The sequence below is a fragment of the Patella vulgata genome, chromosome 8 (assembly GCF_932274485.2).
Source record: "Patella vulgata chromosome 8, xgPatVulg1.2, whole genome shotgun sequence".
Taxonomy (NCBI): domain Eukaryota; kingdom Metazoa; phylum Mollusca; class Gastropoda; family Patellidae; genus Patella; species Patella vulgata.
In genome coordinates, this window is record NC_065886.2 from 37,662,202 (window position 1) to 37,688,905 (window position 26,704).

General features: G+C 36.1%; 1 protein-coding gene across 1 annotated transcript in view; it reads left to right on the forward strand.

Moving 5' to 3' along the window:
* Positions 1-26,704, forward strand: part of LOC126829283 (glycine receptor subunit alpha-2) — a 99,066-nt gene that overhangs the window by 26,689 nt on the left and 45,673 nt on the right. The gene's annotated exons all lie outside the window — the stretch shown is intronic.

The window sequence follows — 26,704 nt, forward strand, 5'->3', positions numbered from 1 at the left end:
GACAGGGTTTAACTCTATAAATGAATGGTAGGTGTTTCAACTTTAGGCAGGGTATAACTCTATAAAAGAATGGTAGGTGTTTCAACTTTATACGGGTTTAATTTTGTAAGAGAATGATTCATGGGTTCTGCTTTACGTGAATCACATGAGTGAATCTGAAACACGAATATAACACCATAGGGCGAATTTAATTTGATACTTACAAGTCAGGTGCAGCCAACAAATGAGAATAAACCCTTTGACCTGCTCCATCATACTTTATATCTATATTGATGTTTACTATGTGTACCATTGATGTTTGTTTCTTTTTATTAATTCTAATTTGCAATAAAAAAAGAATAGAATAGAATTGAATAGAAGATATAATACTACAAAACAAATACGTTATTTTAGAAATACAACAAAACTATAAATAGGTTATTCCAGAAATACAACAGAACTATACATAGGTTATTCCAGAAATACAACAGAACTATGTTATTTCAGAATACAAAAAAAAACTAGAACTATGTTATTTCAGAAATACAACAAAGCTATAAATAGGTTATTCCAGAACTATACACAGGTTATTCCGGAAATACAACAGAACTATACATAGGTTATTCCAGAAATACAACAGAACTATACATAGGTTATTCCAGAAATACAACAGAGCTATACATCGGTTATTCCAGAAGTACTACATACCTAAAACTAGGTTATTTCAGAAATAAAACAAAAGTACAACTAAGTTATTTCTGGAGACAGTACCACAAAGCTACAGTGGAGTTATTTCTGGAGACAGTACCACAAACCTAAGTTATTTTAGAGATAGTACTATAAAGAAACAGCTAAGTTATTTCTGGAGATAGCATTACATTCTATATCTGGGTTACTTCTGGAGATAGTGCTTCAAAGCTACAGTTCGGTTATTTTTTGAGATAACTGAAGACTATAACTGGGTTATTTCGGGAAATAGTACTACAAAACTACTAAAGACAACAATTAGGTTATTTCAGAGGTTCTACAACTGGGTTATTTCGGGACTGGGTGCTATCAAACTACACACAACAACATCTGGGTTATTTCTGTAGGCAGTGACACAAAATTACAAAAGAAAAACAACTAGCTTGGTTAATTTTGAAACACGTACTATCAAAACTACTAACAGAAAAGCATGTGGTAAATCAGGATTTCAACTATTTCTTAAAACGTGTACGTCTCATCATCTTCGACAACTCAGATAAGTGGGAGAAAACCCAGAGAATCCATTTCACTCCATATCAGCACTATGATCAATAATAAACGAAAGGTAAAGCAGGTTGATCAAATATATATTTAATGGATGAAATCAAGTGACGAAAATATAACAAATGACTCCATGTTTAAACGGTCGATTTGGTACATTTAGTTATCGGTAGCTCACATATGTGCATGTATTTTTAATGTAGTTCGCAATACACATTTCTGTTTTATCACTTCAACATTGAAGCGAAATGAAACGAGGTTTAACACACTGCTTTTCTGTACAGGCTGGATTAATGAAGACCGGCATGCGCTATACATTGTTCTATGAGGAAACCATTACGAATTCAAAACTGTAAATGGTTATTTTAAGCCCCGTCTTCATTAGCCCAGTATAGGAGCAGAACAGTAGGACGTTAAACCCCATTTCATTTCGTTATTTTAAGCGCGATTCTAGTCTGATCCGAACGACCATGCGGTGTCCCTTACTGGGTCCTCCGTCCTACACCACTGACAAGGGGGTGGGGGGCTGGTCTCGCCGAGAATCCCGACGAACTTTCTCGGCTAACGCAGGTATCATACACGGTATCTCCAGGATAGCGATCGCCCGACTTACTCACTTATCCATCGTGGCTTCTAATATTTAAGTGAACGGTGCATAGAACTCATTCACACACACAATCGCACATTCTGAAGTACACAATTAAATCAACGTTCGCTGCCTTGTCTTTTAAAAAGCTGTTCTCTTAAAATATTTTATTTGTGAGTATAAAATGTTAAAGCTTTGTGGAATCTAATTTAAGATCTGAAAATATAAATAGAAGTACATCTAAAGAATGAACAACGTCATATTATAGGCTATAACAGTATTCAAGTGTTTCAATGTTTGTCTATAAAACCTAGTTAGTGTAAATACGCGATTTTATGTCTCATCTATTTGTGGTCGGAGCTGACATTAATGTCGGAATATTTTATATTTATTGCATACTTAACCCACAGATGATTCTACAACTAATCAATCGACAACATTCGGGGATTTCCTTCGTACATTTTATTCATTTTGACAATGAATGGAAGTCGTATGAATGAAATGGGGTTGAACGTCCTACCTTCCAACTAGTGTGCTGCGAGGGAAATTTTATCCAAGCAAAAATTGAATTCCAACTGCCAAGGGTTATTTTACGTGTCCTACTCCTTGTCACGCATAAAGATTTAATCGGACTCCTTGTCGCGTACAAGCAATTGATAAGCATTGCCATGTGTACGATATCTACAGCACACGCTTTCGACCACAATACTAGTATGGGTTTCAACTAGCAACTGAACGCAAACACCAATCGAGAATACTTGTTTGATACAAATTCTGCAAACGGCCAAGGGGTGTTATAAGTAAGTATACGTTTCTAATATCATAAGTGGTATCAGGTGTTCTATTAACAATGCCTACACACTGTCACATGCACGATGACCAGGAAAGTACACCTACTTTAAGATGAGAATTACCAATAATAAACAAATTCACCTTTCATATCAAACAGATCGATACATTATTAGTTGATGAAATCTAATTTTAGGTCGGATCTGGCCTTGAATGAGCCTGAAATGAGATAAAATAAATTCAAGTAAACACTATTATAGTCACGATTTGTCCATATTCACTCCTCCTGTCCTTCAAATATGAAATAATAGTACATCACGTATTTTACACCGATTATTGGGATCAACAAAGAGATTTGATCTGCATCAAAAGTAAACATTTTATGCTGGAAATGGGATATGCTTGATATGCTTTAGGTATTCTAAAGGATTTATGTCTTTCAAACACAAACACTAAATATATTTTTTGATAAATCGCTGGTTGCTTAGATAACCGAAAACCAAAGATATTCGTCGCCGAAATCAGAGTTGATTGAGCTTGGAAGTATTGACTTTTCGCAATTATGACGAGAAGAATATTCTATCAGTAAATTATCAGACCCAAACGCTACACATCTTGATCTTCTTGTTGTTCTCCTGGGTGTGGGTGATGACCTTCAGAAAAAAAGGCCTAAGACTCCGCCAATGCATGTACAAACGACATGACACTTGACATGCATGTTCTTTGGGCAATTGATCATTGATTGCAGCTTCGATATGACGTCACTATTCCAAGATGGCTGCAGTGGCATAATACTAGGTTTGTTGTCAATCCTGTACGCAATGCCTTGAATAGGTGTCCTGTTGTCAGACTACCCGACAGATTTTGGATTTTTATTTTGTCAAAGTAATGCTTGATTAACAAGGTATATGTCATCTATTAACGATCATCACACTGTACAATAAAAAGAAACGCCCTTATTGCTTAATTGAACGCGCCCCTGTTTGTTATTAATTGCTCTCATTTTGTTCGACAACCAGAAAATGTTCTGCCATAAAACACAACGAGTGATAGTGACCCCCTTCCTCTACTAAAATATGTTACAAATAGCTCAATAGAATAGTTTTATTGTAGTTCTCTATCTCATCTAGAGACCTGATTGTTCACATAAATTCCATTATTCTAGCATTTATTGTTCCCAATGGTTAATCTGCCTCGCTTGATGTTTGGTTAAAATTCACAAAGCAGCTCATTGACGTTCGGGTTAATCGAGAACGCATTGTTAAATGACGTCATTCCCTTACTAGGCTATTGTTACTCTATAACATCAATATTTTTCTCACTTCCGGTACGTCATCTTGACGACTTCCTATAAACCAGCTAATAAACAGTGAAACAATTACTGCTCCCTCATTGAAAGGCTTGAAAGCACCCGAGTGTGCTGTAAACCGTTATTTATGACGTTAGATGCCTGTTCTACTCTTTATGGCTTTATACTTTTTTTTTTATCTGGGTCAAAATGATGACATGACTGATAATAAAATCATTCTTATTTTATGCAATGGAAATTTCACGTGGGGAGGAATTACTAGATTGAAATTTTTATACACCGAGGTGAATTTTGATAGCTTTTGCATTCGAGTCAATTCGACCGTTTTTAAAAAGAAAACGGAGTTCACGTTCCCTATGACGAAGATAATTTCAGGAATTGGGTACTGGGCGGGATGATTCTCCAAAAATTAAGAGTGGCAATTTTAATCCGCCAGTTTAAGCTGGAAGATATGTGATCCCGGTGGCTCAGTGAGTAAGACGTTGGTTGGCTCGCTAACCTGGAGGTCTCGGGTTCGCTTCCGGTGTTGGCCGAGAAAATTCATCGGTATTTTCCGACGTGGTCCTCCTTGTCAGTGGTGCATGACGGATCACCTGGCAAGGGACAACGTATACTTCGGATGGGCGAAAAACCGAGGTCCTGTGTACAAATTGGCGTGCACGTTGGAATTCGATATAAGAGCATGCCGTAGCGCCGCTGTCCGGCCATCATTTCCCCCATAGCACACTGTATGGTGTATGCGCCCGTCCTCATTAGCCCGGTCGGAGTAGAACAATAGGACCTTAAACTTCATTATAATTTCGATATTAGAGCATGCCGTAGAGCCGCTGTCCGGCCATCATCCCCCCCCCCCTTAGCACACTGTATGGTGTATGCCCGTCCTCATTATATTTCTAAGATACGTTTTAGTTATGATTATACCTTCCCGATGGAATAGAGTTTAAAGTTACAATTTCATATTTTCTAAGAAAGTCAAAACATAATTATTTCTATGTCTTTTGCTCAATAGGTTGTCAACTCACTATTATACGATCATAGGTGTCATTCTCACACTTAAAACTCATTAACACCGGAAATAATAACACAATTACCTCCCTTGTTTTCTATTCTCCACCATGGAGTAGTTATCTTCAAACGTTTGAATTTGAAAATGAAAATGATATTTTTGCCAATTTCTCAACTGGCAATAGTTAATAGTTAACAAGGTAGGACTGTTTATAGATACCATCTATTTTAAGGCTTTATTTTAATAAATTTTAAAAATATAACTTAAAAACATGAAATTGCAACTTTAATTCTGTAGAATTTGTCCTTTTTCCTAAAAAGAGTAAAAAACAAAAATGTTCTCTATGGGAACTAATTGTAGACTAACAGCCTAACTTTCGTATGTGATTTTAATTTATGTTACCAGATCTTATCGCCTGATTAACTGGTTCGGTAGTTCAAAGGGTTAAGAACATAATAACAATACACAGAGAAACCAGATGAGCACTAAAGGTTTACAAGTATAATAACAAAGCACCAAGAAACCAGATGAGCACCAAACTTAACATCATCCACAGTTTGTTTACTATTCTAGTTTCTTTAAGGCATCTCTGGTTGGATTTTTTCAGATAAATATTTTCGTGATCCGCCATTGTCGTCGTTTGAATTAAACACGAAAATATCCCATCGGGGTTTGAACGCAAAGACTTAAACAAAACTAGAATGAAAGCATCAGTGTCGCTTAAACTAAACACGAAAATATCCCATCGGGGTTCGCACTCAATGACTAAAACATAACTATAATAGGAGAATCGGTATCGCGTAGGACCCTTATTTAAATATCTGAAAATCAGATGTAGGCTAACAGTTGAATCCACTTAAAATTCGTCAGAATATCCATTTCAAGAGACACGTGTTCACTGGAAAATGAAACACAGAATTTTACCATAAACGGAAGCAAAGGGGAATTGTGAAAACTCTGTTAAATGATTGACATTGTGTACTGGGAAGTAGAAGTTCACGTACAAAATCGCTGGACAATTGAAATGTGAGGATAACCAGAAACTCAACTATCCGAGCAAAACATTTCACAGTTGTCCTAAATGTGGATATTTTAGACCTCAACATGATCTTTGAACAGCCTTTAAACATTAAACACGCGTTTTCCTCTCTATTTTAAGATGCACTATGTAAGATTTAGATACAAATTTGTCTGTTTCTAAAATAACAGTTCAAAATAGATAATGAAAAATGAATTCAAAATTATTATTATTGTTGTTCGATTTATATAGCACTTCATTACATGTGAGTGTTTCTAAAAGCTTTCACACCAAAACAGTTCAAAAACATTTTTGAAATAAATATGTTTTTAAGTTTGTCTTATAGTTATTGAAGTACTTGAAGACGTTTCATAGATTGTTAATCATCGTAGCAATTACGGTACTGGACAGAAGAGACTAAACCTCGATTATCCATAGATAGTTGATTATATTAGTATATGTCTAATTAAAAGTTTATATAACATTTGAAGTCAAAATATAGGCCTGCAATAGGTTGAATAGACTGATTTAGCTCTTACATAACCCATCTTTAACTGTTTCTGTTGTAATTTGAAAGTTTAGTTATTATATCAGAATTTAAATGGAATTTCATCATATATGGAGTGAAGAGGAATGATATCGTCTATGTCTAGACTGGTTGATGTGTTTATCAGATTTATTCTACAAAATGTCGATTTTATAAACATTGTAATAAAACTTACAATCCTAGAAGCCAGAAGTCGGTTGCCCCGAACTCCTGTAATCGATGGTTAAGTTTATATACAACTCGCTGTAACGCCAGCCTTTAACTAATCTACGAAAATAGTTAGAACCTGGGAATTATTGAATATCAAAATAGCTTTGACTATCGTTTTAAACAATTATGACGAGCTTCGTGCACGGGGTGGTGTATACTATTCTCACTTATTTTAGAGAGTCCCCTTGCTGAACCACTGCCATGATGGTAGTAAGGTGACAAATCCCGGGGAACTTTCTTGGTTTGTGTGCCATAGCGTCTTTTAAGTGAGCCAGCATGGTTCGAGATGGTGAGGTGGAGTGCTTCAGATCATATAGTCTGACATTGATTCAAGTGTGGTTTCAATTCCCCACTTGTACCTCGAGGGTTTTCTCCGGGTCCCATACACGCAAGAGAGTAATTGAACTAAAAAAATGAATCATTATGCAAATCCCAATATGACCGAGTTTGTGTCGAGTTGACGTTAAACCCCATTTTTCTCTTTCTCTCCCATTGTGGACCTGACATCAGAAATTAATACTTGCCAGTTGATTATTTGAAACGTCTTTGACGACTACACGGCAATCAATACAGAAATAGAAATAAACCTAGCTACAGAATTGACTTATTAGAGGCTAATTTAAGCCATCCATCATTTGTTTTAAAAAAGACATGACCACTGTCGTGTTTAATTACGCGTAGTAAATTATTAAAGGTTCGTGACATTTAGACCACGTCTTTTATCTTGAAACTGTGCCGACTGGGCTAATAAAGACGAACATATGCCATACAGTGTGCTCTTATTCCACCTGCCAAGAGATACGTTACGTACACGTCAATGTGTACACGAGACTATACGGAATCACACAGAAAAATCCCTATGAACTTTCGCACCCGAAACCTCTAAATTAGGAGGCAACGTCCTATCCATTGAGCAACCACTGTTTACTTTTACACATGAACAAAACCATTTACAATATCAATAAATACGCGAAAAAACCGAACTTACAGTTTCACATCCTTGTCCACTTCCGGTGCATATTGTGGTGGGTGGTTCAAAGAAACCACGAAGTATAAGCTGAATTCATCTCTGTAAGGCTCAGTATCAAACGAATCGCCAAGATATTACTAATATAGTATCGACACTTGTTATCTGTTTGCACTCGAAATTTGACGTTATAAGACCAATATTTCAGACTGAGACGTATGGCCCTAACCATGGACTCGGAGACAAAATAAATGGAGCCTTATAAAAAATAGATTGGTCAATGGCTATTAAACTCGATCAACGCTACTAACTCACACCAAGTTCTGACCGATTATAGTTTGCATTAGTATCCATTGATTCCATGTCTTAAAACGTCAGCTAACTTCTGGTGGATAACTCGTAATTATCCATGAACATCGAGGTCTCGATTGCTACTAAAAGATCATCTTTCAGTCCTAATTTGTTTTGTATTGAAATAGTGGAATGATTACTAGACGTTTTGCGCATTAAAGCTTTAATAGAATATTGTAATCTGTAAATTGAAATTAAATGAAATAGGGTTTACCGTCCTTTTTGTAACAGGCTTTAATAAAACATTGTAATCTATAAAAAATTATAGTGTTAATAGGTTACTGGTTTGCTCTATATAATAAATATTGGTAACTTTACACGGTGTTCTAAACACCTACGCGTTTATTGTAAACCTAAATATTTAATGTTCATCAGTTACTAATATGGATTCCACATAATAGGCCGCGTTATATAAATGGATACATATTGGATAAAAGGAAATTTACGGGGGGAATAAAGGAAATGGGGTTTAACACCTGACTGTTCTGTCCTGGCTTTTCTAATGAGAGAGAGAGAGGGGGGGGGGACATCCACTCGACGCAAACTAGGTAATTCCGGGGTTAACCACTCCGGATAATCCAGGTAAACTATTTCAGCCGACACCGGGATAGAACACGGGACCTCCAGGTTAGCGAGCCAACGTCTTACTCACTGAGCCAATACAAGTGTACAACATATGTTTGATAATCGTGTCAAATAAGAAGTGGTACACAGTGTTCGTGGATTATTAATACTTCGTTTCGTATACTTTTCGTTCCGCTATCAGGTTCTCGTTGTATCATAACACGGTACGGATTGTACTTGACCCGCCCCACTCACCCAGTCCGTCCAGATACACTTTGGGGGTTCCTACACCCCCCCCCCCCCACACACACACACACCCAATCTCTCGTCCCATCCGTCCAAATATTCTGAAAATACCTCACTATAAATTAACAACTAAAGTTTACTTTCATTTTATATATAATAATTATTTTATACGTTAATGTTATATTTCAGCATGTGCTCTTATTAATCCCATGTGATTTTAACAAAATGCAAAATGATAAATTACCATTGTGTGGCACAATAGCGTGAATTTGAAACTGAGAGAACGCGATATCAAACATTGAAAGGGCGATCAAATATTATCTTTGGGGCATATATTCAACTAGGACTGAATCAAACGCAATATTATGAAAGAGTATTTAATGGATTAGTGCTAAAGTTTGCAGCAATATAAAGCTAAAATAAATACGCCAACGAAACTTTAGTCAGAACATACAGTGATTCTGATCTAAATTAATAGGAGCATTGCGAAAAATCTTGTTTTGCTTTCATGGAATGCGAAACTAAAACAAATATGGCGCTGGAATATAAACGCGAACATAGAATGTATGAAATTATTTCATTAGCTAATCTGCCCAGCATGAATATTCTTACAATGTAACCAAGTTTGTTTGAAATGCAATTCTGACAAATTATTTAATGAGTTATTATAGTATTAGTTTCTCTGTGTATGATTACATCTCTCTATGCGAGTATGTACATTTTCCCAATTATCAAAGACATTTTGTTTAAATAGTTATCATGTTTGTTGCCATGACGCCAAATTAAATAATTATTATACATTATGTTTATTCATGAAGTCATACTGTATGCCATAAAACAGAAATATAAAGTAACTGTACAAAGGGTGACACGGGTGTTAATTATAGCGCCGTTTAAAACTAAGTTTAATCCACCAAATGCAGAAGTGCGAAGGTGATTTCTGAAATAAACAAATGGGACTTTCGGTTTCTTGAAACTTAGCTTAGTCTCAAACATTCCTGGCTCTGTCCCTATTTCGACAGTAGCCATTATGATTGACAAGACTATTCTTACTCCTTATAGAATACATGGTACCAATTCTTGTTCCGTAGTCTTTAAGAATTTCATCAACAACTATATGGAAACGGCTTATAAACAAAAAAGAGGAACCGTTTATCAACAATAATGGGGAAAAGTTCATCAACAAAATTTAAAGGGTTTTCTTTTATCAATAAAGTAAAATAATGTTTACAAATAAAATAGAAAATTCTTCACCATCGAAAACAGAAATAAACTTTCATCTACAAACTTGAAAAACTACAATTAACCAAAAATGTCATGAACAAAGTAAGAAAACTCTCATCAACCCAAATATTTAAAATGTCGGGACTAACATATGGTTTAATTTTATTTCAATAATCCAAAATATAAGAAACTGGCCAAAGACGATATGTGTAGATTCAGGGTCCAAGTCACATCAACTAGATGATAGTAGCCAATTAATAGAGTTGATAGTTTAACGGAGGGTTTTATGACTTGGTTCGCTTTTGATGGTCAGAGAAATAAAAATAGGTTTTATGATAACTCGCACTTATCCACTATGTTATAGCAGGAATAAGAGTATTTTATTACACTAGTATCGTCGTGAATATTAACCAGACTAGTTAGTTAGAATATTCCTAAATATGCGTATACAGCGCGTGTATAAAAAACCACTCCTGATGTCCAATTTACACGGGGGCCACGGTGGCTCAGTGAGTAAGGTGAAGGCTCACCAAAGATGCGATGCCAGTATGGGCCGGGGCAGTTCCTCGGGATTTTTTTGTATTGTACATTGTACTTTCCCCTAGTAAGCGGTTCAGAATGGAGGAATAATGTCTAGTCGTTCAGATGGGACGAACAACAGAAGTTCCGTATACACATTGGGGTGTGCGTTAAAGAATTACCCCATATCGTTTTATTTCATGGGGTTTAACGTCCTACCTTTCTGCTCCTACTGGGCTAACGAAGACGGGTCTTTCCAAGCCAGAGCTATATTAATACTTTGCTGCACTATAATATGTAATGAAATGACATGTTGGATTGTTAGAATGATCTGTCTTATCCATAGCACTGTCAATTAAAACCAAGTTATTCATTGTATGTATTTAATATTTTATCAGTTTTTATATCAAATAAATACGTCTTGTAAATTCAATGTATGGTTTTATTTAACTTTCTAATTAAAAATTGTTTTGTGTGATTGATATGCGGCACCTATTTATTCATCATTAATTGTATTAAAGATGCATTCTTGCAGACTTGTTGCCTTTCTACATTTCCATTATATCGCCAATCGAATGTAATGTTTTTCACGGAGAGATCGAATTGCCAACCAGTACTGTTTTAATGATTACGTAATAACAGTCATTTCTATATTTTATTGTTGTAATGAACCCTAACAGCAGTCCTTTTTTATATATATATTTGACTGTTATAACGAGCCCTAAAAACAGTCAGTTTTTATATTTTACTGTTTTAATGAACCCCAATAACTGCCCTTTTCTATATTTTATTGTTTTAATGAACCCTAATAACAGTCCTTTATTATAATTTAATGTTTTAATGAATCCACATAACAGTCCTTTTTATGTTTTACAGTTTTAATGCAGTATTTGTTTATATTTTATTGTTTTAATGAACCCTAATAACAGTCCTTTATTATAGTTTATGTTTTAATGAATCCCAATATGTTTTACATTTTTAATGCAGTATTTGTTTTAAATTTTACTGTTTATATGAACCCTAATAACAGTGCTTTTTTATATTTTATCGTTTTTAATGAACCCTATTAAACCACCTTGGTATATTTGACTGTTATAACAAACCCTAATAAAAGTCCGTTTTTATATTTTACTGTTTTATTGAAACCTTACAACTGTCCTTTTATTATTTTACCGTTTTAATGAACCCTAATAACAGCCCTTTATATATATATATATTTTTTTTTTTACAGCAGTATCTGTTTTATATTTTACAGTTTTAATGAATCCTAATAACAGTTCATTTTTATATTTTATTGTTTATGAACAGTCTTTTTTATATTTTACAGTTTTAATGAATCCTAATAACATTTTTTTTTTATATTTTACCGTTTTAATGAACCCCAATAACAGTTCTTGTTATATATTTTATTGCTATAATGAACCAAAGCCCTTTTTTATATTGTATTGTTTATGAACTCTAATAACAGTCCTTTTTTATATTTTACTGTTTTAATGAATCGCCATTTTAGATTTGTAAGTTAATCACCCAATCACAACCTGCACATTACTGGGCGCACCTTATAATGTAAACAGAACGAACTGTTGGTATAATTTTAATCTAACTAACAAAACATAATATGTTGTCAAGAGAAATAATGAAACGTATCATAAAATCTAATAACTTTGATAAAAAATAAAACACAATATTCATGAGATCAGCCGAACCAAATTTAAAGAAACTGCTAATAAGATAGAACAAAAATAATATTTTATTGGATTTGATTCACTGTTTTGAAGGAACTGTACGGATATGAAGAGCCAATCATCGCCCCCATGGCGTCACCAATACACGGCAATATATAAATTATCAGTGCAAATCTTTTTATAACTGATATAAAATCTGTATTAACTGATTCCCCTTGCTTACGTTGGCTAAGATATTAAGCTTAAGTACTTCATTTCGGTCATGGTTCTAAGATTTGATAACACTTTAGGGGCAAATACAAATTGCGATTTGAGACGACCTCTCTACACCTGTTCAGCTATATTCCGTCGTTTTGATCAATTGGTTGGTATCTAGAGACGAGGCTAACTCATTTAGGATCGCAAAACATTTCCCCAATTCTCGATTCATTAAGACAGCTTTCGATTCATTAGACGTTATTTCGTAAACATTCTGGGTTGTAGAATTAAGTATTTGGACTTGCATCAGTTCTCGGATTCCTACGTAATTACTAATAATGTTATTGACATTGATAGCCGTGGTTAAATAACTGATACATCTTCGTTAGATGGTTGATGGAAATTAGTGTCTGAAGTTGAAGCTTTTTTACCATTTAGTAAGCAGACTCTTTTTTAGAGATCCAAACAATCCTGATTGGTTTTTTTTAAGTCATTTGTAACGGAATGGACCTTATTGTTGTTGACAATAATTTCCAGAGCTGTCGTTTACTTTTCTAAAAGATTGTAAGGTAATTACGATCAATAATACGGCTTGTGTTCAGTCTAATATGACATAAATGGGAGTTTAACGTTCATTTTGTCTCTAGTGTGCTATGAGGAAAGGGAATTTTGCCCGGACAGCACACTAAAGAACCAATGATAGCTGGAAATCAAAGAAGAACAGGCGGTAACACAGTTGTCCGGGCTAAATTCAACTATCTCAAATGGACCAAAGGATACTGCCGACGAGCAATTAAATCGCACTCATTTGATTATCATTTGTTAGATAAAGAGGAAAGTATCATTGTCGAAACGTTGCATGGTAATAAACCAGTAATTGTTCTTCCATGAATAGTGTTAGTGTGTTACTGTTCAATTACTAAATGTCACTTAAAGAAGTTTCATTGTGAGTTGTATTTATATGTAAGGTTAAGTCTAATTATTAAGGCCACCTGCAGATTTCGTCAAGGTCACGAGATGTAAACAGGGCTAGCGCTAACCCTAACCCTTGCCCACAATCTCGTCAACAATCACGGACCCTAACCTTATTTACATCTTGCGACCATGACAAAATCTGCAGTTTGCCTTAATATTTAGACCTGGCCTTATATGTAATGTGTTCTGCGGTAGATTCTGTCTGTTATAATAAAACATGTGAATCGGTGTAATCTCAATAAACAGTGTGCTGGAATATGGCTCTCAGTTGTTAATGCCAGAATGGCTTACCGGAGTCTCCAGTTTACGAAATGTCTTACATCTCAGCAGCTATTGATCTGGTTAGCAAGTTAATCTTCGGTTGACAATATAAGGCACCACAGATTTACTTGGTGTAAGTTTGTCTGTGGGGATCAACTCACTGATTAACAACATAATGCTGGATAATTTCTCATCCTCATCACTAATTAACAAAGAAATGAAGTGAAATTTTTCTGCTCCGACTGGGCCATTGAAGACGGACTTACCCCATACAATGTTGAATGAGGGAAATTTTTCCCGGACAGCGGCGATCGGACTACTCTTATATCCAATTCCAACTGCGAAGGGATCTTTTACGTGCACGCCAATGTATACACGGGACCTCGTCTTTTCGTCTCACCCCAATGACTAGACAACTGCCCTTGCTGGGCCCTCCATCCTTATCCCCTGACAAGGAGAAACCACGCCGGAAAATTCCGATCCTATGTGATGCAAGCGAATTTATAAAATAAAATTTAACCATATTGTAGTCCTGACATGACATAGGTTGTGCTGAGTGGACATTAAACCCCATTTCTCTCTTTCTAAACCCTTTAGCATTTGACAGCCAGAAACCAGTTCCGTGCCTTGAGCAGCAGTTTCCACCTGCTTCGAAAATGAGCTACTAATCTCAGTGTAAAAAAGACCACCCTTTTCTAACGTTTCAAGGCAAGCGAGGTAGTCAATATTTACATGTAGCAGGTGAGATGGGGTTAGTTGAATTAATTTAATTTTACCATCGTTGAGATTGAGCCAAACTATTTTTGATATTGATGAAACATTTCTATAGGAGATTGATCTCGATGATTAAGGACGTCATAAAGTATTATCTTAGGTTGATCTGGTGAAGCGATCTCTATATGAATTGTTCCAGTGGCATTTAGTAATTGATCTAGAAGCACGGGTCACAACTCTATGGAATATAATTACTGCTTATTCCATGGAATATAATTACTGCTTATTCCTTGGGTCAGAACTCTATGGAATATAATTACTGCTTATTCCTTGGGTCACAACTCTATGGAATATAATTACTGCTTATTCCATGGGTGACAATTCTACGGAATTCTATGGAATATAATTACAGCTTATTCCATGGGTCACAATTCTATGGAATATAATTACTGCTTATTCCTTGGAATATAATTACTGCTTATTCCTTGGGTCAGAACTCTATGGAATATAATTACTGCTTATTCCTTGGGTCACAACTCTATGGAATATAATTACTGCTTATTCCATGGGTGACAATTCTACGGAATTCTATGGAATATAATTACAGCTTATTCCATGGGTCACAATTCTATGGAATATAATTACTGCTTATTCACAATTCTATGAAATATAATTACTGCTTATTCCTTGGGTCACAATTCTATGGAATAAAATTACTGCTTATTCATTGGGTCACAACATGGAATATAATTACTGCTTATTCCTTGGGTGACAATTCTACGGAATTCTATGGAATATAATTACAGCTTATTCCATGGGTCACAATTCTATGGAATATAATTACTGCTTATTCACAATTCTGTGAAATATAATTACTGCTTATTCCTTGGGTCACAATTCTATGGAATAAAATTACTGCTTATTCATTGGGTCACAACATGGAATATAATTACTGCTTATTCCTTGGTCACAACTTGATAAAGACTAGAGAAGCTTAGTCGAAATGTCAAGGTAAAGCGCCTAGTCGGAGCATCGCTCAGTAATAAGCAGTAATTGTATTTCATAGAATTGTGACCTAAGTATTAAGCAGTAATTGTATTCTATAGAATCGAGAGTGTGTAAGTTTACTAACTTTGGCCTCCCTTTCGATAGCGTAACAAATGAAATGAAATGGGGTTTAAAGTCCTACTGTTCTGTGCCGACTGGGCTAACGAAGGCGGGCATACGCCATACAGAGTGCAGTGAAGAAAATTTTGCACGGACAGATAGCTAATATAGCAATCGGTTAATCTTGATTTGGTTGCGTCACCGAATGGTCTAACGCGTTCGCTTTAATTCATGGAGTCAACTGATGTGGTTTCGGTCCCATACTTCTACGTGATAAGGAATATTGTCACCGTTTTAACCTCGTGGTTTTGGTTCCACGTTCTCTGGTTTCATCCTACGCGCAAGCGAATTATTGAAATAAAAACAACGTACCATATTTAGTCCAGATACTACCCACTTCGTGTTTGGTAGACGTCTAACCTCTCACCCTCCCTCCCCCACCCTATTGATCAATTTGGAAATATAGGCGTTTCTGTCATATAAAACATGATGTGCAAATACTTATATATATTTTCTTTCATTTGATGCACGTGTTTGTTTTGATGTTGATGTACGCATTTACACTTGTTTTGGTAGTGCCGTTAACCGGATCCATTTCAAGAATAACACGGTAGTCATGTTGTTTGTTTTGAATTCATCAACTACTGAAGGCAGCACAGATATATCCGAAGACACATCTAAATAAACAATTGTAATAATTCCTGGAAGTTTTTATTATGAACATTTTGAATACTACAGGTGATACCCGGCTTCAAAAAAAAACTGAATTTTTATCTGATAGGTTTATTGTCTCGTCAACACAATGTTTTCTGTGGTATTGGACAATGCGTACATAGCTGAATCTCGAAATTCCGTACCATCGGAACGACACAGAAAAACGTTCCTTGTCAGCGTCACAGGCGTAGCCCTAACAAGTTCTTCCCGGTTTGAAAAATCCCAAAGGTTCTCATCGGCTTCTCGGTCTCACGCTTTTTAAACGCAAGAATATTAGGATATACACGACTTCTTATAATCAAAATGAAATGAAATGGGGTTTAACGTCCTACTGTTTTGCTCCGATTGGCCTAAAGAAGACGGACATACGCCATACAGTGTGCTTTGAGAAAAATTTGGCCGGACAGCGGCACTACGGCCTACTCTTATATCAAATTCCAACTGACCATGGATCTGTTACGCGCACGTCAATGTGTACACGGGACCTCGGTATTTTGTCCCATCCGAACGACTAGACAGCTGTCCTTGTCAGGCACTCCCTCCTGCACCACTGACAAGGGGAAATCACCGTGACTCCGCCTTATAACCAAAGTAACAAGAATATTAGAATATATAGAGAGCGGGAGAAATGAGGTTTAACGTCCTCTCGACAAAAATAAATCATCTCGGAAATAACATATTGTTCAATTGGAGGATACTGAAGGACCCGTAGAAAACCCACGGGGTTAGACAGGCGACCTTACTCCTCGTCACTTAATTATGACCACAAAAATAATTAAGCTTATTTGTTGCGCGCTGATATATATTTATTTGTATTATTATATTCCCCAAAGATTTAGAAACAAAAACACCCTTTATTTGAAAAAATCCAGTATTTGGATATGAATGAACTCTTGCGATAAGGGCGATAACTTTGCTTTGAATGTATTCCTCAGTGATGTCTGCAATAATTGTTTTATTGTCTCGAGGCTTGGTTAAGCAATTCTCTTTTATGGTCTTCTCTGTGGCGAAAACAACGATGTCTACCATTCCCGGCAAAAGATCACAAAGCGAATTCAGATACTGTTTTAATATTGCTGGTATAATAATATATATTGGTTTTCTGTCTCGAGGGACAGAATCTTCCTTGAATCAGTTGAGGGATGGGTACAAGTATTGGCGTATTGGCTTGTGATATAAGTATATATATATACAAATGTTAATTCAATCAATTACATGTTTGTTTTCATCAATACCCACGTGACACATGAAAGGAACACGATGAAAAGAATAACTGGTGGGTAGACCACGTACCGTCAAAAGTCAGAATAAACACTTTGCTGTCGCATTAGCTATGAATATACGAGTTTTAATAATAATATTTGATCAATTACACAATCGCATTAAAATACATATGTATATATTTCGTTTCTTTTTTGTGTACTTTCGATGACCTCCACTTATACGTAGTGAAGGAGTAGAGCGAAATTTAGAATTAGAAAAAACGAAATACGATCGGTGTATTAATCAGATTATGCGTTACACTGGGAAAGAAGGAAATACCAATTGAATAGAGTTTTGTTTCAAAGAAACTTAATCTTGTAACAACAGATTTTCCAAACATTAAAACTATGAATCTCCGAGAACTGTATTCTTGCTAGTTTAAGACAGAATTGCCTTGTCAAGGCAACGCGTATCAGAGGTCGGACATATGGATGGTTCCGAAAACACGATTCACACAACATGTACACATTCGAGGGCAAATAAACGGAAATATCACCAGTTTGAGTACTTAATGCAGGTTTAATTGACTTATCCATCAGCGAAATTGAAATGAAATGAAATGAGTCTTAAGGTCCTACTGTTCTGCTTCCACTAATGAAGACGAGCATACACCTTACATCGAACTGCAACTGCCACATGTGTCCCATCCGAACGACTATACGTTCCCTTTCGCGACCTTCTGTCCTGCTAGGAAGAAACTGCGCCAGAAAATCCCGTTAACTTTCTCGGTCAACACCGGGATCGAACACCAACGTCTTACGCACTGGGCTACCGCGGCTGGCTGGCATCAGAGTAATGTTTGTGTCACTTAGTTTTACACAAACACTAGTAGCCTGGGAAGTTTGCCAGTATACAAACGGGTTATGTTTTTAGTTGTTGCTTTTCCTATCGAAAATCTTACATTAAATATTCATTTCTTTCCTGCCTTATCATGTGTCTGTTTCTTGGCTAATTTAATCACAAAATGAAAATAACAATGCACGAAGCTAATTTCAGTGTGGTCTAACAGTTTTCTTGTCGTTATTTTGTTAACCAAAAAATATCGAATCTGCTCAAAATTCTCTGCAAATTTATTACTTTCACAAACTAACTCATTTTCAGAAAGAACTGTAGTGGTTTTGTCATTATTACACGCAAACATATCCTACAAAAATGGGTATCAAAAAACCTTATCCGAACCCTAACCCTAATAATAGATGTCGGTGGGCTAATGAACCCGCTTACTAGTGCACCTTAACCCCAACCCCTAGTAATAGATATCGGTGGACTAATGAACCCGCAGACTAGTGAGCATTCCCCAAGCTGATCCTCTCGTCAATATAATGGAGTTCTAGTTTGGACTTGATTTGCAGAAACGCAATGAAGAGTTCCTATAAATTCTAGAAAAATTCCATTGTTTTAACATATGAACTTTAAAAGTCTTCTACTGGGCGTTAAACTCACAAATGTCAATCAATTTTTATTCAGTCGCATTGTCATACCTCATCGGCCATACTTTCTTGTACTAACGGTTAAATTCTCGGGATTAGATAATATTGGAGTAAAGCTGGTCCATCAATGTTTTGGCTCTTTTCGAAAAGTAGTACTATCTCAATACTTTCTCGGGATTAGATAATATTGGAGTAAAGCTGGTCCATCAATGTTTTGGCTCTTTTCGAAAAGTAGTACTATCTCAATACTTTCATTAAAAGTAGTTCCTAAGTTATTGCCCAGGACTGATACTTTTGAGCACTTCCATATGTTTATTGTCCCTGAGTTATGATTGAAAGTATTTTATACTAATGTATAAATCATAATATTTATCTATGCATTGCTATCTTGTAAACTTTCCGTAATGCTGGTGTCACACTGTCTCGAAATTAACTCCAGATGTTCATACGAATATAGAATTTTGGATTTCGCGCGAAGATGGCCCCGAACTTGGTCAAAAACCAATCAACGGTCGAAGTAAGTCCGATGCCTACCGAACATCACATGATGGCACCCGAACCGCACGCGAAGGTATTAAAAAGATGTGAATTTTGTATAGTAGTTTATACCCGAAGGCCACACGATGGCTCTGTAGAGTTACTCATGACTGACAGGGGAATGCTTTATCGGGCGTCACAATCTCTCGAAATTGACAGACCAGATAGTCACATTATAAAGTAAATTCGGCTCAGATCTTAAAATCATCGGACCATTCGTGAGGACATCTTAAGCCATCGTATGACCGCTCTGTAGAGTTACTCATGACTGACAGGGGAATGCTTTATCGGGCGTCACAATCTCTCGAAATTGATAGACCAGATAGTCACATTATAAAGTAAATTCGGCTCAGATCTTAAAATCATCGGGCCATTCGTGAGGACACCTTAAGCCATCGTATGACCGCTTTTGACGTTTTTCAGGCTCCGACAGCACAAAATTGCCAAAGGACTTTGCGAAGGACAAAATGGACACACGAATTCAAAACGAAAATAAATTTTCGCAATTTTTTCCCAGCGCCAAAGAACTGCCGGAGCCGGAGAAACTCCACAGCGGGTCGTCATACGATGGCTTAAAATGCCCTCACGATCAGAGCCGAATTTTAACATTTAATCTATCGTGTGTCTATCTGATGTTAATTTGGGGACAGTGTGATGCCCGCTTAAAAGTTTACCGGGAGAGCACAGGGGCTATCTTGTTTTAACGGAGGTATGCATCGTTAATACTATATCTTTAAAAATAGATACACCTACAATCTATATCACTAACCTCAAAAGAAACACCTGCATTATCGTCCAATCTCAGTACTATATATCGATGACTCAACAATTGACTCACTATATAAATACAACCCGAATTATTTTCTTAATACATTTAACAAGATGGCGGCCTTAAATCAGTAGCAATTAACGTAAATAGTAAATTACGTCAGAATTAATCGATTTTAATCAGTGTTAGACCGATATGTTGTTTGGTACGAGTGATTTTAATTAACACACGGTCTTAAACACTATATTTGATTTTCATCGTAGGATATTCCCCCCTTTCACTTTAAATTAAAAACAAATTCTGATCAGTGGAAGATGTGATTCACCGCTTTTCAAAACGGACATTTTGAAATTCTATTTATGGAACTAGTAATAATTGTCTATAATAATCAACAGAAGAAAGTGATCGAGTCCTCTTTATGTTGCGGAGTTGATATTCAATGAAACAGAATGAATCGATCGCCCTAAGATTAGGTCGTCTGTGAAGACAAACCCCCATGTTCCATCGTTAATAAAAGAGGCCTTTGAGAACGACTATTTACAGACCAGACTCTTATGTTGGTTCCTGGCATTTGGCATCCGATCTATCAACGAGTTCCGTTGCGCAATTCAAAATTCCCGAAGCGCGAGGATCGGAGAATATCTGAAGATAGAGAAACTTGAGTGAGTTTCTTTAGAGGTCCGTGTTTTTTGTAGCTCGTTTATTGAAATAGTGCAACGACTTTATCCCACATGAGTTGTAATTAATGAAAATGTACTCAAAGACTTGTGTCTGATCGGCTACCAATGGTTGTATTTGATGATAACATCGAAAACACTTTTTAAGCCTTTCAACTTGTTGTCTTTTAGAACCGTTACTTCAGGAAACCGGTACACAAAGTTGATACCCTTTTACTCAAGTTAAATTGAAAAACGTTGTCAAAGGCTGTTTCTTAATAGATTTTTTTATGTTTAAAAAGAAACCCTGATCATTTGGTAATGGTTATGGCTACTCCATTGATGCTTAAACTTTCAACCAAAAAAAACAACGTTTTTCTAATTTAAAAAAAGCTTATCATTTGGTTATGGTTATAGCTGGACCAAAATGCGTTGTTAACTACATAAGAACATTTGTACACAGAGAAAAAATGTTATTAATCAGTTCAATAAAAGGTGTTATAATTTGTTCACCATGTAAACCCATTGGTCTATATTGATACAACGAGATTTATGGGTCTGTGTGAATGGACTAATAGATCGACTTAAATTGATCAGGGTTAACATTAAAGTAAAGAGAAGCTTTCTAATGTTATTGAATAACGTTTGTGTGTCTAGACGATCCCATGTACAACTCTATATCTCTCACGTTATAATATAGATACGGATAAAACATTCTACCATGAACAGATATTTGATAAATCTTTAAACAAAAAACGAGTGACAGAGTTTTAATAACAGAAATCGATAGATTTGGAATGTTGGATAAATTTCTTGTGTATTTCAAGACATCGAGCAAATGAAATAGAATTATATTACGTCCTGAACCAACAGGACTACGGCAGTGTGCAATGAGGGAAAGTTTGCCCGAAATGAAATTTACCTGTATCAATAGGGCTAACGAAGACGGTCATACGCTCATACGCTATGAAGTGTGCCATGAGGGACATTTTGTCCCACTAGACACACTTTGTCCCGCATCAATGACACTGGTAAATCCCAGACTAGAAAATCAAATCCTGGGGGCACGTTCTTTGCCAATACCAGAAGCTGCTGGTTAGCACAACAGTAGGACGCTAAACCCCATTTTATTTTATTTAGCGCCAAACTCACTCTCTCGTGTCAGTAGTATCTCCATGTTAAAATAAACATCATTAATGAGCAGCCTATAAATCATCATTACTCTGGTATAACAAATCCTATATTTACATGTTACTCATTTACTATATTAATAATAAGTTAACCCACGCTAATCATGCTTGGTGACTGACATAATAACTAAAGAGAGACAGACAGACAGATGGAGAGAAAGAAAGACAGATGGAGAGAAAGAGACAGGGGCAGACAGATGAAGGGAGGGGTAGAGAGTTTAACGTCTACTTGACACACGCTTGGTAATTTGGGGACTAACACAATGTGGTTTAATTTTATTACGATAATTTGTTTGCGCGCCAGGGTTTTTTAGCAGTGGGAGAAAACTAGAGAGCCCGGAGAAAACCCTACTGCTTGTCACGTACAAGCTGGGAATCGAAATCAAGCCAGTTGACTCAGTAAAAGGTCGTATGATCTAAAGTGCACGCGTTAGACCCCCACCCCTTATATTTATTGCTAACATACCCAGACATAAATTCATTTGTCTTCAATGTTTTGTTTAAACCTTACCGGCCCGGGGGTGGGGATGTAATTTTGAAATGCATACAGGTAAATGATGTGCACTGCATGATTTCAAAATTATATTACGCATGAAATTCAATAGGTCAAAACCTAAGTTTCTCCAACAATGATCCCACTCCCATTTCCATTATAATCCTGCTTAAGATCAGAATTGTTAACACACCCATTCAATTCCTAGATCCAAAAGTCTCGGTAAGACTGATGGGGTTAATGATTTTTTTATAAAATGAATATTATATAGTATTCCGGTTTAAAGTTTGATTTTCACCGCCAACCCAGCCTTAGACTTTAATGGTTCTTCCAGCACGGAATTGATCAAGGTTAATATTCTGTCTCCTAAGTAGGACTAGAAAGTTAAATTTGCATATGAAAGGTGCAGATTAAGGTCATTCGTTAATAGTCGATTTATCTTAATATACACCGCGCTAATGATCTGATGACATTTCAAGGTTCTGTCAGAATTAATACCAGTCCTTTTCTTAGCCTTATTGAAATGAGCTCCATAAGTGCGTCCGTCCGGTACGGACTTGTTTCCACGGCTTATCTCACAAACCCTTCTGTATATTTATAACACTTTGTACACACAAAAAATTATGATAGTAGTTCCGCCATTTACTATTTACAAATTTATCTGAGTTAAGATATTTTGTGTTTCCATAGAGGGATTTTGAAAAGGACTGCGTCCGTTCCGCCTTTTTTTTCGATACCTTATTGGTAAGTGCAGGGGGACTGCACCACACATAAACATATATATAAGAAAAATTATATAAAACGATCTATCTCTCAGTTAAACATATAAGTAAAATTCAAATGTTAGAGAAAAACACTAAAAAATAAATTTTTGGCTAGTTGTTTCATCGTATCGAACGAATCGTTAGGCCATTTTAATGTACATCTTATAAGCTATACCTGATGCGAATTGTGTTCTTAATATTTACAGTATTTCTGCTCCCCGTAAATCCATTTTTGTTTCAATTGCTTACATTCCTTGTATTCGGTGGATATTTTGCTTTTTTATCTGAGTTAAACTTGCGAATCAATGTACATAGCTTTTTTTTTCTTTTCTATACAAACGTGTTAGTATCGGTTTGTTCAGTGATTTGATGGTTTGTATTGCAGGTGTTTATTTGTTTGAGTGTATTTTTTTACCCTGTAATCAGTGTATTGTGTGTTTTATCTTGGATTGTATTTACCTGGTTCTGTCGAGGTTTCATCAATTGGATACCACCCACAATGCTTTATATTATAATACGAAAACCTTCTGGTGACCCGAACTGCAGATGTGTATTATCCTATCGATTGACGGGATGGCTCTCTCGTTCAGATCATGCAGATACTTGAATGTCGAATTATATGCGGCGGAAGCAACGGAATGCACTAATGTCGCATGTACTAACTCGTGATCGTATTGTTAATTTTTAATGGGGTCGGATGGCTTTTCAAGGGGGTGAGTGCTAGCTGTTGCTAGTAGGAGCTAACAATATGTGTGTATAGGGGTGTGGGTGTCGTACATACGTTTAGAGGCAGGTGGAATAGGGTATTGCACTGCTGATAATTTCGCAGTGGGAGCCGGGGTCTTGCTTTCGTTTAGATGCAGGTGAAGATGCAGATTGTCCTGCTGATTATCGGTATGTTACCGCTATAGTTGTGATACCAAGAAGGTTGTATAGTTCGCCGATTTTCTTTTACGATTATTTTGCGAATAGACGTAACACCTGCAAGATTGGGAAACGGATACCCATGTGTTTTTTTAAAATTCAAGACGATCTGATATGATGTTTCTTTTCTGCTTGGAGTGAATGGGGGAGAGTGGAAGTGACATAAACCATCACCAAGACGAACATGTCTTTGAATATCTGCCAATCTATTGCCGAGATACATATATTTTGAGTTGAAGTGTACGAATTGTAGAGATTTTATCGTGGTGCCCAACAAGATATACTGCAAACTATTCTGACAGTGCTTCATCTCCCACGTTGACGTGCACTGAAAATAATCTTTGCCAGTTCGAATTCAGTTGTTGTCCAGGCAAACTTTCCCTATGACTACGCTTTCTATAACACGGGATCCAACTTTTCATTCTTAAGCTCACACAGCTGGTCTTTTGTATTGTACTGTTATATTACTACTTTTATTCTTCGTACAAATAGACTTTAACGTTAAAGAACCCTTTATAGTTGGAATTTCTAGCACACGTTATACCCATCTTCATTAGATCGACCGGAGCAGAACAGTAGGACATTAAACCCCATTTCATTCATTATTTATTTTCGCGGTGAACATCATCACTTCTCTTTAAATTTTACATATGGTTTACCTTTACCGCATGGATAGGATGTGATATATAAATATATAGTAATTTGTTCATTTCCTCAGAAACGTCTCTTAATAAACTGTAGTCGTTTTCTTAATTAAAATACCCTTCAACTACAGAATGTATTTGGTAATCCTATATCTGTTCTCTTGTAACCACAAGAAATCTGGTTGTAGCGTTTAAATGTTTCTGTTTAAGTAGATCTAATTCTGGGTTTGACATGTCAGGAATCTGTGGAATAAATTGTCGATTTTTTCAAATAGTTAAATGTGCACTCGTTTTTCGAAAAGTATAATCTGAATTCGTCATTTCTATTTTTAGTGGACATGTCTATTCCATGAAGACAATTTGTTGCTATTTAATCATCTGTCAATACATAATCAACATGTCCGGTGTCGTGCACGAGCAGGGTATTCGTGTTTTTTCTAAAGCACATGGTTCTGATTTTGATTTATATCAGAAGACAACATTGTTGTTTTGGTATATATTTAATTAAGGTATTGCTTAGCTTAAATAAGTAGCCGGCGGAAGGTCGTTCTCCTATTGCGCATAGGCTACAACTTTTAGAAGTTATCATAACTGTCGTAGCGGTTTTTGAACCCAATTAAGCTTATTAATCAGCAAAACCTCCACCCTTTAGAATTATTCCACCTTCCTGGCAGCCGTTTTTAAACATTTTAAAACCTAAATATTCCGCAACCGTGTCATATATCAAAGAAGCCATGACGTCACAGTTTTATCAAAGCGCTGCTGGTTTTGAAATGTTAGAGACTGTTCTGTGAACATGAACTTATGAAAGATGATCTAGACAGCTTGTTATTGTTATCAGTTTAACATTGAAAAAAAGGTTGTTCATGCCAAAACCTAATCTCAACATATCCCTACGATTCATTTACTCTATATCTTTCAATTTACACGGTGTCTTTAAATTTAATCTATGATGTAAGAGTGGGGCGAAGTTAAAGGGCAATCTTCAAAGTTATAGAAGATTTTTGCCTTAATCTGTGAAGATATGATTTAGATTCGGGTGATGTTAAAGGGGAATTCTATTTATCTTCGAACCTTTGATTATAGGGTTGTCTGTAAAGTTATGATTAAGGATTTCTATTTGTTTTGGTTAAAGTTAAAGGGTCTTCTTAATCTTTGAAGTTATACAAAGGATGCGTAGTTATAGGGCAGATTTTGTTCTTAATTTTAAAAGTAAAGTTAAAGGGGAATTCTGTTTATCGTCGAACCTTTTTTTATTAAAGGGTTTTCTTAATCTTTGAAGATATATAAAGGGGTGTAGTTAAAGGGAAAATTTATTCTGAATTTTAAAGTTATGAGTGTGGATAGAGAAGATCGAGTTAAAAGGGAAGTTTTGTTTATCTTCAAAGGTTTGATTAAAGGGTTGTGGAAGTCGTTGGAGTTAAATGGCGAAGTTAAAGGGGAATTTTTGCTCTTTATCTTTAAGGCTATGATTAAGGTTCGGGTGAAATTAAAGGGGAAGTCATTGAAGGGAACGGGACATATTTGTTCTCCAGTTTTAATTATATATTTATAAATTGGGCAAAGCTAAAGGGCGTGGGGGGGGGGGGGGGTCCTTTTTTAAAAAAAATTGTTTAAATAACGGGTGGTGTAATATGAACAGAGTTTTCTTTTCTTTATCTTTGAAGTAATGATTAAAGGGGCGTATAGTTAACGGGAAATGACTCGTGACAAGAAGTAGGGTCGCCTGTCCAACCTTGTGGGTTTTCTCCGGGTCCTTCGATTTCCTCCCACTGCTAATACCCCTACGCACAGGCGAATTATTGCAATAAAAGTGA